This window comes from Mus caroli, chromosome 6, assembly GCF_900094665.2.
Source record: "Mus caroli chromosome 6, CAROLI_EIJ_v1.1, whole genome shotgun sequence".
Lineage (NCBI taxonomy): Eukaryota > Metazoa > Chordata > Mammalia > Rodentia > Muridae > Mus > Mus caroli.
Window position 1 is genome coordinate 124,286,236 of NC_034575.1, and position 6,145 is coordinate 124,292,380.

At 42.0% G+C, this 6,145-nt stretch overlaps 1 pseudogene; it reads right to left on the reverse strand.

The window, feature by feature from the left end:
- Positions 1-300: 300 nt before the first annotated feature.
- Positions 301-3,579, reverse strand: LOC110295810 (annotated as a pseudogene).
- Between the last annotated feature and the right edge of the window lie 2,566 nt (positions 3,580-6,145).

The following is a 6,145-nucleotide window of genomic DNA, read 5'->3' on the forward strand; positions in this document are numbered from 1 at the left end:
TGAATCAGAACAGATCAGCTTTCTCACGATAAACTTTCCTGAGTGACAACTTTTGGTTGCTGAGAAGCCTCAGCATATTATATTCAAAGGGGCAAAATCCAGGGCAATCACGGAGTAGTACATCCAGGAGTGGCCTAACATTTAAGGACAGGTTTATGCAGGACACAGGTGCACACATCCCCTTTTCTTCAGGCCAAGACCCCTGATCATTAAAATAAGTTATTTTGTACATTACAGTGCACAGAGGGAAAGGACTTTCACAGAGGTGACCAAAAGGCATTGCCTAGTAAGTCTCATGTTGAGTGGCAGCCATGTGGCCTTCAAGAACTTGCCCCCTGCTCTTTGGCTGCAGAGACCTTAGTGTTCGCTGTCTCCTCCACCGGCTCCACTGGCTTTGCCTCCTCTTCCTCCTCCTCATCTTGGGGATAGAGGTCCCGGTATTTCTGCATGCACTTTTGCATGGCCCGGAACTGGTCTATACAGCCTGATCCCTTGATATCCTCTGTGCTGTAGTGGAAGCAGGAAAAGGCAGACTTGAACTGCTCCTCACAGGGGTCGCTGGCCCGAGACATGGGCAATTCCGGTTAATATCTCCATTAGGGCAGTATCAACCCGTGCTCTTCATAGGGATCGTTGGGGTCATCAGCCACCAGCTCTGCACTACTAGGAGTTTCATGGTCTTCTCTGGTCACAAATATGATCCGATCCTTCCCTTCCTGATGGCAGTAGGATGTGTTTGTTCCAGATGCTCACAGCTCGCAGAGGCTGCGGGCGCAGCTGTAGTGGAGACACCTTCCTTGCCTCTCCTCAGGCCTGGCGAGTGGTACCTGCTGAAAATTCTTTCTTTCTTTTTTCTTATTTTTTCTTTTTTCGAGACAGGGTTTCTTTGTGTAGCCTTGGCTGGCCTGGAACTCACTCTGTAGACCAGGCTGGCTTCGAACTCAGAAATCTGCCTGCCTCTGCCTCCCAAGCGCTGGGATTAAAGACCTGCACCACCACTGCTCGGCCAAAAATTATTTCTTAATGAAATTACATGCATATTGCATTTGGCTCCCTTGATAAGATTGTATATCTTTGGATAATATTGATTATTGGTAGCATGAGACAAATTTTTGACCACCTATTCTTTACCCTTTTTTTCTATTCTATTTCCTATTGTGTAGACAGATAGATGCAATAAGAAAACATGTTCATCTAAAATGATAGGAAAAAGGAGAGGCTCTGTCTAATCATTTACATGTCATTTAGTTATTTACATTTTAAGTTTGGAAGGCAGAGATCACATGATCTTCAATAAAATTAATTTTAAAATTTAATTTAGTATTAACTATGCTGTCAATCATCCTTTTGAAAGAAAGGCACTGAAAACCACTCAGTTGTAAAAGAGTCTGGAAATCTATCTGTTGAATCATTTTTACACCAATTCCCATGAGCTCACACCCAAGGCTCACTAGGACTTAGGGATAGCTACTGACTGCCTCTTTCTTTCTTTCTTTCTTTCTTTCTTTCTTTCTTTCTTTCTTTCTTTCTTTCTTTCTTTCTTTCTTTCTTTCTTTCTTTCCTTAAGGAGAACACTTTGCAGTCCTGGTATTTTATTTCTTTGTGTACATTAGGCCATGAATTCGTATGGAATGGGCTCCAACAGCTCAGGCTCTTTTCCGTTAGCCCTCACAAAGTGTGCTTCTCTGGGTGGCGCAGGCTGGCGCTTCAGCTGCACCCAGGTGCCCTTCTCTTTGGCTTCCTTTTTCTTCTGGTCGTTCTCCTTCACCCGCTTCAGGAAGCTGTCTCTGCTCTTTTGAGTGCTTGATGTGCTCAATCCGCACATTGATCCTCTTGGCCAGAATTTTGCCCTTAACCTGCTTGTTTACAATGATGCCCATGGCATGCTGGGTGACATTGTAGACTCTTCTGGTTTTGCTGTGGTAGCACTTATGGGGCATTCCTTTTTGAACAGTGCCCATTCCCTTGATGTCCACAATATCACCCTTCTTGTAGATTCGCATGTTTGTGGCCAAAGGAACAACGCCATGTTTCCTAAAAGGCCTAGAGAACATATACCGGGTGCCTCTCCTCTTTCCCTTTGTGTTCGTCATTTTGGCAAGTTACTGGAAGATGGCTCGACTGCCACTTAATTAATTAAAGACTCAGTTTTAAGCCCAATATACTTAGCAAATCTGAATAAACGGAAATATCAGCTTATTTATTTTTTGGTGGAACACAAGTATAAATAGACTTTTGATAATATAGCACTTCATGGAATGCTTTCATTTTATCAGAACCATGATCTATAGTTTAGCCTATTATCCGTCTATCTATCTACTATCTATCTATCTATCTATCTATCTATCTATCTATCTATCTATCTATCTATCATCTATCTACCTATCATCTATCTATCTATCTATCTATCTATCTATCTATCTATCTATCTATGCCACATATCCTAATAATCTAGATTTAAGTTAGTACTTGTTAAATTAGTTTTTCTTTTAATGAACTTACTGTACTCTTGCACTTCTCAGTTCTAGGGTAAGCAATCAGGATGAGGACCTACTGTCTACAAATGTAAGACATCTCCCCTGGAGTTTCCTCCCACACTCTCTGATTTACTACTGTGTAGTTCTCAGCAGCAAATGAATGTCAGTTGGAAAAAGGCAAAAGATGGACTTTTAAGCAAGAATAGTCATTTAGACACAACTACAGGAAACTTCAGAATGAACCAGAAGAACTATTTTTATGTCACGATTTTCTCATACCAGAAGTAAATTTGAGTAAAATGGGTATTTGAAGCTCAAGTCAAACTGAAGATTCCTTGATTATAAGAGTTTCCACATATATTGATGTTTTAAATTGCCTTTTTGTAAGAAACTAGAACGAAGGTCTTCACTCGAGGGCACATGTAAAATACATGGACAACAGGAAGAGGTTTTCACATACTGAAATAACTCTCATGCCTAGGGCTAACTGTAGGGCAGTGATTGCTGCAACAATCATATGATTATGTACACGATTTCAAGGGTTCCAGAAATGATGTTGAAATAGATGGAGGCCAAAGTTGAATTTGCGTGGGAGGTTTTTGCCAAATGTCAAACATAAACCTCGTAGAGTCAGGGAGAGATAGCTCAGCAGACCACGGCTTCTGTCCGAACCCTGATGGCTTGATTTGGAGCCTCAGATCACGTAGTAAGAGGCAAGTGATCCTTGTACTCTGATCGCTACACGGGCACTATGGCAAGTGCCCCACCCCATAAAATAAACAAATAAGTGTGTAAGATGATAAACCTGGTGGCATTCCAACAACTAGCACGCATTTATCAAGATTAACAAATCTATACTCTACTAACCGTCGACACTTCAGTGACAATGGCCAAAAGAGGCTGTTGTAGAAAAAAAGCAACTCTGTGGCTGAATCGCAGTATTGAATATCTACACCGGTAAGGGTTGGTTTTTGTTTTTTGTTTTTTTTTTTTCATTGCTGATAATTGTGGTATGCTAATTAGACCACAGATTTTTGAAATTAGCAAATAAAACTACTAAAAAAAAAAAAAAACCATGGAAAACATCATCACCCTTGGACATTGTTCTAAGCCAATGTCATTTCCCGAGAAGTGTGTTTGCTGAGGGTTGAGCAATTGTGAGTGGGCTGAGAATGAACGTGTCCTCCCCGTATTAGTGTGTACACTGGGGGAGCTGCATTTTGAACGACTGAGGCAGAAATCTGGGCTACATTTGCATATATTGAGACAGAGACGGAAGCTGATATGAGTACACGTGGCTTTAGAAATGAGGGTTCTAGGGAAAGACAGAAGTGGGAAGACTCATTGAGATAGCCCAGCTAGCACCGAATCTGGGCTAGCTCTCTTCTGTAGTGAATCTTGTTCTGGCAGAGAACAGAATGGAAAAGGGGGAGGATTACACAGCCCTCAGTGTATGTTCCTGAGCAGACTCTGGGAGGGAGGAAGAAGGGCAGACAAAAAGGACATAAGGAATGCATGCATTATTTTTACTCTGCAAAGACACGTGCTTTATGCTGTACAGTATCAGCATTCAGAGATCAAGTCGGGGATCATCCAGGGAGACACTGTTCACCCATTCTGTCTTTTTTTTTTTTTTTCAAGATATCAGTGGCACTCCCTGACTCCATTACACTTGATGAAAATGTTCTTGTAGAAAATTAGCCTTCTAACTGGAGTAAGATAGTGTAGTCTGCATTTCTCTGATGACTAAGGATGCTGCATATGAAAAGAAAATGTTTCTCAGCTATTTTTATTTTATGTTTTAAGAACCTTATGTTTAGATCCACACCAAAATTTTAAATGGGATGTTTGTTTTCTTGGTGTTTACTTTTTCTTGTGTTCTTTGCATGTTCTAAATAATAACTCCCTGTCAGATATAGCTTATAAAGATTTAATTTTTCCTATTCAGTAGCCTGTCTCTTCACTCAGATGGCAGCATCCTTTGCTGTTCAGAAACTTTGGGTCCCATTTATCGTTTGGTCTAAACTTTGATGCTTCCAGGGTCCATATGGACCAAGAACCTCAACATAAGACCTGGAACCTCAATGCTAATTAACATAGAAGATAGGCGATACAATTGAACTTACTGGTACAGGAAAGGGCTTTCTGAACAAGACTGGTACAAAATGGAGGACTCTGTTTTCTTAGTGAACTTTTTCTTCTCTGCCTGTTCTGGGAATCCCAACCCATGCTCTGCCTGGGGAGTGTCACGTAATCCCTGGCAAAATCACAGGTTCAACTTCCTGAAACACTTCTCTGTGCAAATAAGACCTTAACCAAGACCAACACCTTAAGCCTCAGCAATGGAAACTTCATTCTGAGAAGAACCTTTTCCAGTCTGTACATATGTACATATACATACACACACACATATACATACACACACATACACACACATACATATACATGCACACACATACATACACACACACACACACACACACACACACACACACACACACACACACACACACACACACACATATATCCCTGGTTCACCCCAAATAAACTGTATGTGTACAAGCCAGAATTAAGTACAGCCTGGTGTGCAGTGGCATCTGGACACACTGAGAGGGAGGGAACAGAAGACTCTAAATCAAAGCTGGACCCAACATTCATCCGACACTGGCCCCCTTAGGTTTGTAGCCATATTATAATGCAAAAATGCATTCAGTCCAACTTCAAAAGTCGTCATAGTCTATTACAGTCTCAACACTGTTTAGAAGTCCAAAGTTCAAAGTCTCTGAGACTCATGGCAGTCTCTCAGCTGTAACTCTCTGCAAAATCAACATCAAAAAGCAGATCCCTTACTTCCAGCATACAGTGGCACAGGACACGCGTTACTATTTCAAAAAGAAGGAAAGGGAGCATAATTAGGAAATACTGGACCAAAGCAAGACCTAAAACCAGCAGGGCAAACTTCAAATTCTGAAGCTCCATGTTTTATGTCAAAGTACTTTTCAGATCCCCAACTCCTTTTTTTTTTTGTTTTGTTTTTTCGAGACAGGGTTTCTCTGTATAGCCCTGGCTGTCCTGGAACTCACTCTGTAGACCAGGCTGGCCTCGAACTCAGAAATCCGCTTGCCTCTGCCTCCCGAGTGCTGGGATTAAAGGCGTGCGCCACCACGCCCGGCTGTAGATCCCCAACTCCTTTGAGCTTCGTAAACTGCAACATCTCTCTCTTAGGCTGTATGTAGCTCCTCTTGGCAGGTGTTTCATGACTGGCATCTCCAACATATTGGACTCTCGAAAGAAATCTAGGCTTCTGCTTCATAGCTTCACAAAGTGACCTCTCTAGGCCTCCATGCAGAGACAACCTTGACACATAACTGGCCTCAGTGGCTTTTCTTAGCTGAGGAGAGAGATTCCACAACCCTTTTCTTGACTTTAAAGTGAAACCACTTCTTCCAAACTCTGGCTGAAACTACCAAGTTCTGCTGCTTGCTAGGGCTCCCTCCTTGAATTAAATTTGCATCAAGGAATATTTATTGATGGTTGTTGTGGTGGTTTGAATATTCTTGGCCCAGGAGGTGGTGCAATTAGAAGGTGTGGCCTTGTTGGAGTAGGTGTGGCCTTGTTGGAGGAAGTGTGTCACTTTGGGGGTGGGCTTTGAGACCTCCTCCTAGCTG